The sequence below is a fragment of the Podarcis cretensis genome (genome assembly GCF_951804945.1).
Source record: "Podarcis cretensis genome assembly, chromosome: 6".
In the NCBI taxonomy this organism is placed as follows: domain Eukaryota; kingdom Metazoa; phylum Chordata; class Lepidosauria; order Squamata; family Lacertidae; genus Podarcis; species Podarcis cretensis.
Window position 1 is genome coordinate 10,299,101 of NC_137175.1, and position 12,751 is coordinate 10,311,851.

Below are 12,751 nucleotides of genomic sequence, written 5' to 3' on the forward strand. Positions count from 1 at the left end.
GTCGGTGATTTATAGCCCAGGGAAAGCTGCAAACTTAAGCCTAGGAAATATCATTTTACTGCTCTGCCAAGGCTAATTCCAAAACACTAATGCTTTAATTTTAAACACCACATCATCCCATAAAATGTTAATGCTAAGCAGGGACTAGGGGTCTTTTATCGCCCTGAAATAGTTTAGCAGGCTCAAAGGTCTGCTTCTCCATCAGTAGCAGATGACTTCAGGGAAGAAGAAATAAACATTTTCTGGAGGAAAGAAACCAGCAATATGTACGGTATATGTTCTAAGGGGTTATGCAGAACTACAGAGTTATAGAATTTGAATCCAAACCAGTTTAGCTGGATCAAATCTATCCTAAAGTTAAATCCAACTAAGTCATACTAAGAATAAAAGGTAAAGGGACCCCTGACCATTAGATCCAGTTGTGACCGACTCTGGGGTTGTGGCACTCATCTCGCTTTATTGGCCGAGGGAGCCGGCCACTTCTGGCGAACCAGAGCAGTGCACGGAAATGCCATTTACCTTCCCACTGGAGCAGTACCTATTTATCTACTTGCACTTTGACGTGCTTTCGAACTGCTAGGTTGGCAGGAGCAGGGACCGAGCAACGGGAGCTCACCCCGTCGCGGGGATTTGAACTGCCGACCTTCTGATCGGCACGTCCTAGGTTGTGTGGTTTAACCCACAATGCCACCCGCGTCCCCATACTAAGAATAGGCCCATAGAAATCAGTGGGCTGATTTCTCAACCCTGTTTATTTCAGTTTGTCGACTCAAAATATGACTTGGATACAACTCTTCATTTTTCTGCCTTAACTTAACTGGTGTATAAATCAGAAATCCCCCCTCTGCCCCCTAAATTATCTCATTAGGCAATCTTAGGCAAGCTATTCACTCTGTGCTTCAACCTTCCCGTACGCAGTAAGATATTCCAACCTGCCTTACTAAAGCTGCTGTCATGCATCTGTAGTGTTTTTAACAAACCCACACACCATATAAATCCCAAACATTATTATTGATTCCATGCAAATCTACCTAGTAAGAAAACTCACTGAAATTATTGGACCTTACTTCCACATTATAGGCATGATTCGGAAAAAGTTGAGGACTTTCCAGGGGTCTTAAGAGCAGTTAAATTATTTGGATCTGTGCTTTCTTTTATTGGAAGTAAGTCTTCAAAATTAAGGCCTGTGCTGATCCACATGCATATGTGTGTATGAGAGGGAGAAAGACACAGAAAAAGCGTGGAATCCAACTAAAATGTCCCATCAGTCCAGTGATTTCTATTCTGTGAAACTTCCCCCGTCTCCTTTCCTCATGCATGGCCATCCCAAATCTGTTCCAGACAGTCGGAGGAAAACCCGGTACTCTTTAGGGCAGGCATAGGCAAACTCAGCCCTCCAGATGCTTTGGGACTACAATTCCCATCATCCCTGACCGCTGGCCCTGTTAGCTAGGGATGATGGGAGTTGTAGTCCCAAAACATCTGGAGGGCCGAGTTTGCCTATGCCTGGTTTAGGGGGCAAGTGGGGAGAGGATGCTTGGGGAAAGAAGGTGGGGCAAGTTCCAGAGATACTTCCACTGACTGAACACAATGCTTAATGCTAAAATAGGTACAACCCAAAGTTCTGGGTGGGCCACTGTGCCAGGCTGGTGTTTTGCATCCACCATAGTAGATCACAAATTAGGTTGCCCTGTCCTAAAATCAGAAGGTCCTGTTTCCATGACAAGTGTAGCCAGGGCTGCCTCATCCACAAGGCAGACTGAGGCAGCCGCCTCAGGTGACAGAATCCAAGGGGCTCCTGCTGCTGCCACTGGAGAAGCAAAGAGAAGCAGCAGCAGTGGCTTCCGGGGATATCTTGCAAGAGCCCTGTGCGATCTTGTAGAGGCCTTTGCGCAGTCTCAAGAAGAAGAAGAGTTTGGATTTGGTATCCCGCTTTATCACTACCCAAAGGAGTCTCAAAGCGGCTAACAATCTCCTTTCCCTTCCTCCCTCACAACAAACGCTCTGTGAGGTGAGTGAGGCTGAGAGACTTCAGAGAAGTGTGACTGGCCCAAGGTCACCCAGCAGCTGCATGTGGAGGAGTAGGGAAGTGAACCCAGTTCACCAGATTACGTGTCCACCGCTCTTAACCACTACACCACACTGGGTCTCAAGGGGTTCTGCTGTGATCTCCCCTGAACCTGGAAACTGCCGGAAGCCACAAGACCTGAACCTGGAAGCCACACAACCCCGGTAAGCAAGGCTTTGGGCCAGGGCCTCAAGATAGGGCAGGCAGGTGTACAACAACTTCCTCTTTTTTTGCCTCAGGCGGCAAAACAGGATCGGCCGCCCCTGAGCATAGCTCAGAGTGTTAAGCCCTATTAATAAAGTGCTTAATTGTCTCAAGAGTGGGTCAATGGCAAGGAAGTAAGCAGTGTATCTAGTCTGGGCTGCATCAATAGGAGTATAGCATCTAGATCAAGGGAAGTAATAGTGCCACTGTATTCTGCTCTGGTCAGACCTCACCTGGAGTACTGTGTCCAGTTCTGGGCACCACAGTTCAAGAAGGACACTGACAAACTGGAACGTGTCCAGAGGAGGGCAACCAAAATGGCCAAAGGCCTGGAAACGATGCCTTATGAGGAACGGCTAAGGGAGCTGGGCATGTTTAGCCTGGAGAAGAGGAGGTTAAGGGGTGATATGTTAGCCATGTTCAAATATATAAAAGGATGTCACATAGAGGAGGGAGAAAGGTTGTTTTCTGCTGCTCCAGAGAAGCGGACATGGAGCAATGGTTTCAAACTGCAAGAAAGAAGATTCCACCTAAACATTAGGAAGAACTTCCTGACAGTAAGAGCTGTTTGACAGTGGAATTTGCTGCCAAGGAGTGTGGTGGAGTCTCCTTCTTTGGAGGTCTTTAAGCAGAGGCTTGACAACCATATGTCAGGAGTGCTCTGATGGTGTTTCCTGCTTGGCAGGGGGTTGGACTCGATGGCCCTTGTGGTCTCTTCCAACTCTATGATTCTATGATTCTAAGGGTGCCCTGCTTGCTCAAGAAAGGGATGGTTTGATTTGTTTAGAAAATGAGGCCATTTGTGTCTTTTAAAATGGGACGATCCACTGCGGCCAACCACAGTCCCTAGATTTCAAAAGAGGAGGGCTTATGCCCTCCCGCTTTATGATAGACGGCCCACACCCCTCCAAGAGAGAGAGATAAATGGTGGCTTGGCCACATGCAATTTGCCTTAGACCTTCCTGAAGCTGCTAAGAGAGTGAAAGCAGGGTAGTAGATGGAAGACTGTGAGTCAGCCCTCTCGTCTCTGCCCCTCTCCTGCAGCCTCTACCACCATTTGCCAATTTAGCTCCCTAAACTTAGAGTGAGAACTTGCTATTCAAGCCAAAGGTCACCCCTTTTGGCAGCCTAGCGTTAACCCAGATTACTGCTCCCTCTTCCACCTGTTGTAGGCTCCAGAGAGGCTGGCATGAGTGGGATTCTCCTAAAGAGCAAAGGGCACATGATGCCAGGATCAGCAAGGCCATTTGCCTTCCCTGGTCCACTGCCAGCACATCAAAACATTTTTAAAAAAGAAGAAAAGAAAGAAAGAAATGTACTTTCTAGATCTCTGCAGTAGCTCAAGCTTTGGCTCCGGCCCAAATTCATGTTCTCATCCAAATCAGTGCATTAAACAAAATCTGATTGGCTGCCGTTAGAGATACCAGCCTCACTATTTCTGCAGTCACATCATCGATACAGAATTTGCAAAAGAATGAGAGGGATGAAAGAAAGAAAGAAAGAAAGAAAGAGAGAGAGAGAGAGAGAGAGAGAGAGAGAGAGAGAGAGAAGCCTTTTCACAATATTTGTTGAATGAACTATAATATAAAACCAACTTCTGGTGTATTTGGGGAAACATTTATCTAATTTCAGCACCAACACCCACTTATGATCGAGTTTCTGCTATCCACTTAAATCCCCTTCCACATAAGCATGTAACAAGTGACAATGGGACTTCCATTGAGTAGATCTGGGTAAGGATTTGGGGGGAGGGTGAGGGGGGAGGGTGCCCTTCAAAATCCTGCTTTTCTCTTTTAGCAGCACCAAACAACGCACAGAGCTAAGGTTTCCAAAGACAGCATCTGTCTGATGCTTGATCAGCATCTCAGAAATGGGGCGGGGGGGGGGGGGAGAGGAATCAAGACATCAGGACTCTCATGGCTTGTCAGATGGCTGTGTGGTGTGCAGCATCTTGGCAAACTGAGAATAACTTGACGTCAGACCTGCAGGCATTCCACCTGAGAACACAGTACGGTGCCACTGGTGAAATAAGTTAAGGAAGAGTTAATGTGTCACACCAGGGGCAGGTGGACAGTGGGGCCTGTCACTTGATTCAATTCACAAAATACAGTTCTTTGAGGATTTTAGGAATTTTATCGCATATGACAGGGGTCCTTTTTTGGTTGTGGCGGACAGGTGTTAAGACATTAAACAGACAAGAGAGTCATAATATCAAAGGCCCAGCAAGATGCATTCAGCCCTTTTGACATCCCTCTTTTAAAAAATAAAAAATAAAAATTTTGCAAATGTGTTGTGGTGACAAATAAAGCTGCAAAGCTCCGTCGGCCCCTGACTATATCCTTTTTAAATACCAAAACCCCCCAAAATACCAATGGAATAGATGGGAAAACCTGCCTGAACCACACATATGCCCACACCCTCTTAAAATAAGAGGCATGTGTGTAATCATGCACCTACTCAATATCCTACATTCTAAAGCAGAAGAGGTTGGTATGAATTTGCTTTTTACAGGCTGAAACAAAAATAACTTTTAAACCCAGCAAAGGCAGAAGTTTCTGAACTCTGATTAGCCCTAAAAATGCCATCCGTGTTTCCAAAGCAGTCCCGTTGCTCAATATGCCTCTATCACGCAAGACGCATGCACATATCCGCACATATAGATTTGGGGTGTGTTTTCTTTCCTATAGGATATCGAGGTCCGTCTTCTATGTGGAAAGGGAGCCTTGCAAGCAGGCGAGGAAGGAAGCCCCCTAAGCCTGCTTCTTTCCCCTCTTCTTCATCTTCTTCTTCTTCTTTAAGGAAAAGAGAGCTTTGGAAAAGAGACCGAGAGGCCACAGAAGTGGACAGCGTGCTTTCCTCTGCCGTTGCCTTTCAAAGCCCATACCGCAGTCAGCATATTGAATATTTAATGTCCTCCTGATGAACACTTCCACCTGCTGACACAGGCAAAGTGACAGAACAATACACGCGCTGGAACACGACCATCAATTGACTCCCCAGTCAGTCTGCCATGTCAGGCATTAAATTAAAAAGAAAGAAAGAAAAAAAGAAAGAGCAAACCTTTCTCTGTCTTTTAAGATATCCACACACACACACACACACGCGCATCCCCCACATTAGCGCCATTGCGAAGGTCCGTACCTGAAATACATACTTCTTTACATTCCATAGTTTGCGAGGTTCATATGGGCATATAAAGAAGTATGTCTCTCAAGCAGGTAGTTTTCGGGATGGGCATCTAAGAGGCTCGCCAGGTAGAATCCACAGAGCAAGGAGGTCTGAAAAAGAGCAGGCTTCTCCGCCTCGCCTCCCCATCCCACCAGCTGCCAGCTTGCACAGACAGAGATGTCCACCTACCTTGCCTCTGACTCATCTCTGACCATCCACAGAGACCTCTGTAGAGGCACCTTCTACCCCTCCTCCCCCCACAAGAACAGGACAGGACAATACAGTGTGCAAAAATGGGGTTTTCAAGCAAATTTTGCAACAATTAATTTCCCCACATAGTGGCACAGTTTATTTCTTTATTTCTTTTTTTTTAAGCAATATGCAATTATAAACTGTTGTCTGTGTTAATCCAAAAGCCAGCACAGATTTGCAAATCCACACACCTCAAGAAGGATTTTTTCCCCCTTTTAAAACCATAGTCTAGAAACTTTCAGCTATCATAAATATGCCCAATGCACATTATAAGGGAGTGAAGAAAAGGTTTAATTTCTTTGCACACGCACTCAAGTAGAACATATTTCTTCCTTCCCTGTCGGCATATTATATATAAATACAGTCCGTGCTGACTCCCTCCTCCCCACCCCCCACAACACACTTTTAAACAAAAAATTTCAGCACATCCACAGATAAAAACCAAAGAGTCCACTTTATATACGTAAGAAATCAACACATTCCGTACAGCGGGTGTAAGACAGCTCATCAGAAGGAAAGAAGAGGAAAAAAGCTCACACACTCAAACACAGGATAGATACCCCCCCCCATTTAGTCAGTGTAAAAATAAACGATAAGAAAAAGGAGGGAGTTTCTTTCTTACCTCAGGCGTCCACTGATATAATTTCCCCCCTTTTTGTAGGTCACCATAAATGAGTCTCAGTCTGAAGGATAGGAAACCCATAAAAGGAAAGGGCTCGGGGGTTTCCCCCCCCTCTCTTTTTTTGGTGTGGAGGGGGCAGTGGAGAAGAGTTTTTTCCCCCACTCTAAAGTATCTTCTGGTTGAACTTCGTGACATTAGAGGATGCCCGAAATAGACCTGAGGACAGGCGAAAATAAGACAGAGAACAGGAGAAGCCCAAAGTGGATGGATGGATGGATGGATAGAGCTGTTGAGTGTAGGCCAGAGTGGAAGTCGGAAGAGCTGCTCCCTGGAGGGTGTGTGTGTGTGTGTGTGTGTGTGTGAGTGAGTGTGAGTCTCCATGTGTGTGAAACCTTGCCTCTCCCTCCTGTTTGCATCAGGCGGTCTATCTCTCTCTCCTCACTGGTTACCTCACAGCCACTCTGAGCTTTAAAGCCCCCTTAACAATGAGGTCCGAGTAGCACCACTGAGAATGACGAGTGCACTGAATAGGAGACTATTATGAGCAGGATTTAGACATCCAGCAAAGCAGGAGGTCACACTGGGTGCATAATGCTCATTCAGCATTGCTGTAATGGTGCGCTTCGCTTGCCCACTCACCTGCTCCATCTGACGGCTACCTCTCTCTCTCTCTCTCTCTCTCTCTCTCTCTCTCTCTCTCTCTCTCCCTCCCTCCCTCCCTCCCTCCCTCCCTCCCTGCCACCAGCCTGAGCCATGCAGATCAATACCAATTTACAGGCAAATGCAGAACGGCTGCCTTAATGTTAATGAATTTTACCATTTCTCACAGTCTTCTAATGAACCCTTTAAAGAGGGTTTAAGTAAACTTAGCAAGTGGCAAACTAAGCACTTTGGAATACTTAATTGTATTGATGGGTCTTTGCAACCCCACCCTCACAACCTCCACGGTGCATTTTAAAAAACGCAACTGTGTTTTTTTAAGCATCCCTGTTTTCTCCAGGGATCTTCAAATCAGTGGTATATTATTATTTTTTATTATTATTATTATTATTATTATTATTATTATTATTATTAAGCAAAGCAGGCACCCTCATTCCACAAGTCAGCTAAGGCAGGAGAGTGGTTTTGTCTTGCTCAGATACATTGCATCATTTCTGTTTGAATATCTTCTACTACTACTATTCTTTTTAAAAAAGAAAGCAAGAAAGAAAGAAGCAGTAACAATATAGCAATTTGATAATTCCTTCATTTCCCTAGCTTTTCTTCTACACCTTCCCCGCCCCCTACCTGCACCCCAAAAAAGTATTCATTTCAACTGCGGCCAATTTCCTACAGTCTGGATTCAACAGAAGGGAACTCCCTCTGGTCTAAATGCACCAAGGCAGTGGAATTAAGTTGACTGAGATGGAGATAGCGAGAACGTGTCCTTTGCTCAGAACCCAGCAACAACTACCCAGGGGGCGTGGGAAAGAATCACTCTTATCCAGAGCCACAGAGGCCTTCGTGTGCCTTTCTCCTTAATCCAATAATAAAAAGTGCCACATAAAAAATAGCCACAAGTGGATGGCGACAACCCACTGTGTTTATTTGTCTATTTGTTCCCCTCCCTCCCTCTTTAAAATTACTGCAAAGGACACTTGGTTGCCTCCCTGACTCTTCCCTTCCTGCCTATACCGCTTTCTCCTCACAAATGGAGCATTTGCTAATTGGCAACTAGGGGAATTCCCTTTGCAAAAGTGCAAAGGGAAAGAGCAGAACCCTCTAGATGCAAAAGGGTTAGGGGACGACAGTTCCTCTTTATGAAGCAGCACAGAGGCTTCATAGAAAAGTCACCTCAAAGTTTTCAAGTCTGGCTTTGGATTAATTCAGGAGCCATTTGCTGCCATTGCAGAGGTGCTTTTGTGGGGTGGGTGGAGAGATGGGCAATTTGTGTTACGTTCACTCTTTGCACAGGGTTTATTATTGCCCAAAGTGCTTGTCTCTAGGTCTTTTTCCTTTTCTTTTAGCACAGCAGAATTATATAGCTCAGCTGCTGCTTTTACATTTAGTCAGGGTTATTTATCATTTTCACACCCTCAAGGGTAACGGAGGGCAAGTGTAGTTCCTCATGTTCATCTGGAGTGCTCAGTTCATTCATAGTGGGGAAAACCCTGCATGATAAGAAGGCGAAGGAGTGTGCAGAATATCTGGGGAAGAAAGGCACACTTTCTCTCTTCTAAAACAATAATTATAAGAAGGAGAAGGGCTGGGGAAGACACTAAAGTCAGGGTGAGAGTTGGCTCCTTGTGGGTGTGGTGGCATAAAGGCACCACACGCCCACCTTCCATTCAGAGCTTAGCTCCTCAACCCCCAGAGAGCCGAACTGCCAACCTCCAATATTTGCAAAATGGCCATCTGCGTCCAAAGGTGCAACATTCCGGCGAAAGTAACCAGTGGGAAAGTTGCAAGCGAAATGGAAGGTTACTAAACCTGCCCTGAAATTGAGTGCCTGATTCTTATTGGATTGGCTCGGTTTTCAACGTTAACAATGGTATTCTGAGCAAAAGGAGGAAAAGGGGAAAGAAAGAAAAGGCGTGATAGAGCCAGTTCTGGAGAAACAGAGCAATTACAGTGACAGCTTCTCTGACTACGCAATTGCACATTATTGCTGAGTGTTAGAAATTCATTCTTCCTCTTGCACACATGTACAGAGAGCACACTACAGAGGAAGAAATGCAGGGTGGGGAGAGGAGGGAGGGAACATCGAGAGATAGAGGCTGCAATCCCTTCATGCATTAACTCAGGAGCAGTCCCGCTGGAGTGGATGGGGCTACTCCCCAGTGCACGATCCAAAGATCACAGCCACAACGCATGGAATAAGTAGTCATTATATAGACATAGATCTGGAACACATGCATATCGGTGTGCTGAGATAACAGACACACAACTATGGCAACACAAATACATATGCATGAAAACACTCTCTCTGGGGAGGCAGCGATCCTGCACTCGCCTCCTTTTGCAAAAGTAGTCTTAAGTCTGTGGCGCTGAAGCATTAAACACTGCACATGCTTTTTAGATATTTATACAGATGATCACTTACATCCACGACATCAAATCCATAGTGCATTCTTGGTTATTGTGTGACTTTAAAAGTATGCATGGGGTGCCATCTGACTCCCCATACGAAAGATCATCTTCAAGGCCAAGGAAGAAGAAGAAGAAAAACCCAAAACTACCTAGGAGGTGCTTTTAAGTGTAACTTGCATTTCTGTATCTTTGCCTCACCAATGTACCTTTCCTGGCTACGGGCGTTTCTCCCTTCACCTCAACCTCCCATTTTGATTACCCATAAATCATGCACAGGTAATTAATGATCACAACCTTGGCATTTCAATGGTTAATCACCGCAGCATTAAGATCATGGCAAGTTAGGCTAAGTTTAACCACCTTGTATCTCCTCTCTCTCTCTCTCTCTTTCTCCCTCCCCCAACTTTTCCCCTCCCCTGGCTCAGTATCATTACAGCTTACAGCCACTAGCTTTTAATATCAAAAGATTTCTCTTCCTCCCCCCTACCCCCCCCCCACCCGCACCACCACTTTCTCCAGCTGTCATTAGCCGGCTCATATCTGAATGAGGCATTTAAAAGGTTGGTTTAACCTTGCAAAATGACTGCATGTCAAAGTTCTAGCATTTCAGTTCTGATTATTCTAGTCCACTGCTTGCTCTGCAGTTTAGCCCCCCCCCTGTGCTTTTTTTAAAAAAAAATGCGGAGTGTGTGCTACAGCAATAGAATAACAACAACAAGAGGAAAGAAGGGAAGGGACAGAAGAGAGAGAGAAAAAAGAAAGAATCTGAAAAATGCCCTAACGCTAACCCACCCCCTGTCTGAAAGCATGCACCGATTATGCCCCTTCTGCCAGATCTAGAAAGCATGCATTTTAAGTGCACAGAGAGAGAGGCAAGTTGGACGCATGCACAAGGAGAGTCCTGCAGCAGGTCTCTTTAAAACAAAGCTAAGCTTGGTGCAGTTGGAGGGGGGGGGAGAGAAAGAAATAGGGGGGGAGAGAGAGAGAGAGAAAAGAGGGGAAGGCAGATAGCAAAAAGGGGGAAGGGGGAATAAAAAAAAAAGACATACCAGTTAGAAGATTTTCTGTTGCAGCAGTGGAAGTCACCAGAGCACTAGCTGAAAGCTGAATCAGCTTTCGAGAGTTAGGGATGCATAGAGGAGGGTCATGGAATCACAAGGTAATAATGCGTTGCATGCAGCAGCCGTCAGCCTTTTCCTTAAAGCTAATCTCTAATGCAGGAGGGGAAAGGGAGAAAGTGCGGCCCTGTAATGGTATTAGACCTCACTTGAAGAGAGAGAGAGAGAGAGAGAGAGAGAGAGAGAGAGAGAGAGAGAGAGAGAATTGAGGCAACCCCACCCCACCCCCAGCCATCTTCCACCCTCTCTCCTCTCGCACACAGAAACACCCACACCCCACACCCCACCTCACCCCACAACAGGCACTACTACAACATCACTATTCCTCCTGCAGCATCTCCGGTTAAAGGTAGAGAGGGAGGGGAAGGCTTGCAAGCTTACAGCTGAGGCTGGAGAAACAGAGAGAGAAAGAGAGAGCAGGAAGAGAAGGGTGAGCAGCAGGAGTTAAGAAGAAGAAGAAGAAGAAACCTCCCGTGTGCAGGCAGTCGGACACCTCCAAGTAGGGTGGGGGGGGGAAGGCTGTCTCGTTTCCAGAAGTCTTTCCTGCCCTCTATTCCTCTCTCTTCTCTCCCCCTCCACTCAACACACCCTCTCGCTTTGCCCACCCACCCCAATTGCCCTTCCCTGAAAGGTCAGCCTGAGGTAGAGGTCAGGATGGAACAAAAGAAAGGAAAGAGGATTTGGGGTGGGGGGGGAAGAGAGATTTGAGGGGGGGGAATCTGACCCACTCGAGAGGTGCAGGGCAAAGCAAGCTGATCAGGAAACGAGTCCACCTTTCTAGTGCTTATATACCCGGCCAAGCATCTGAAACATGCACTCACTGCAAGTGGTCCCTTCCCTTGCCATTCCCTCCCTGACCATATTTAGTCAACCATGGCAAAAAATAGCCTGCCAGCTGGGGATGGCCGAGCGGGGAGTATTTGCAGTTCAATCCCTGCTCTCAGCCCATTGACTACTAGCCCTGCAGGGTCCTGACTCTGCCTCTTTTTGTATACCCCCCCTTACCCTCTCTCTCTCTCTCTCTCTTCTTCTCCTCCCCCCACCCCCACCCTCCGCCCTCCACCAGCCCGACGTGCCTATTTTTAGCTAGGCCAAATAAAGAGCCCACTCGGCTTACCACTCGCAGTCCATCCCATGGCATCACTAGGCCCTGGCTATGTATGGTCAGCTGTTGCTCAAAGGCTGATATGAACAAGGGACAGGCCAGTGCTTGGCAGTGGGGGGACGACGACGACTTTGTGGTGACCAACTGGGGCTCCACCTCTTCCTCAGGTGACCCCCACGTGGCGGAAGGCCGGACGCTTCTACAGTTGCTTGCTTTCTGTGGGGGGGGGAGGATTTGGAAGGCTTCCCCCCATCGCCGCATCGCTGCCATGCGTCAAAATGAATATTCCAAATGATGGCACTGTTATTTGCGATTAAAGACGCGAGGCTTTTCCCCTCCTCTGTGGCATATGCACAACCTTATCCTGTCCTGGCTCCTTCATTCTTTCCTTTTTCTCTGCCTCTCCTGCCTCCTTCCTGGATGAAAACATCTCCGGAAGATGTGGCAAAAGAATTGGCAAGGCATGGCTAGACAGGAAGGCCATGACTTTTATTTCTATGAAAATTACTTGTGTGTTTTTCTGTTTGGTGTTAAGGACCTTTGAGTCAAATGTTGTCACATGAAGGTAGCCTACTTAGCAATGAACAAAAATGTACTCGTGTATACAAAGACACGCACAAACACAAAGCTTTTTCAGAAGTAACATTCCGTTTCTACTCGCAACCGGGAATAGGGATTTGGATGGATCTGTCAATTCTGGTTCCTCTTCATTTCTCTTTTTCGTTTTCAATCTAAAGTTCAGTTCTCCACAATTTGACATCATTTGTGATTTCTTTCAAAATAAGTCCTTGTGAAAATTCATCAGCATTTTAATGTGCATTTCTAATAATAATAATAATAATAATAATAATAATAATAGTTACTTCTGCCACGCCCATCTGACTGGGTTGCTGCAGCCACTTGTGGGCAACTTCCAACAGAACATAAAGAACACACGATACATCAGATACATCTGCTTGTATGCATTTTTGCCCAATATACACATTTTTTTTGCAAAGCGGAGGTCTCTAAAATAATGCACCTCTCTATATTATTTTCACTTAGGTATGAATTTCTGTGCACACCTTACCTAATTATATGCATTTTTGTATGCTTTACGTGGCTGGAGTACGGCTCTGCAAAATTCACTACGAAATTCAGAGAAG

General features: G+C 46.0%; 1 long non-coding RNA gene across 1 annotated transcript in view; it reads right to left on the reverse strand.

The window, feature by feature from the left end:
• Positions 1 to 9,870, reverse strand: part of LOC307218136 — a 108,237-nt gene extending 98,367 nt beyond the window's left edge. Inside the window, exon 1 of the long non-coding RNA XR_013839812.1 lies at positions 6,315 to 9,870. This is a non-coding gene — a long non-coding RNA (uncharacterized lncRNA). The remainder of the gene's footprint in view (positions 1 to 6,314) is intronic.
• Between the last annotated feature and the right edge of the window lie 2,881 nt (positions 9,871 to 12,751).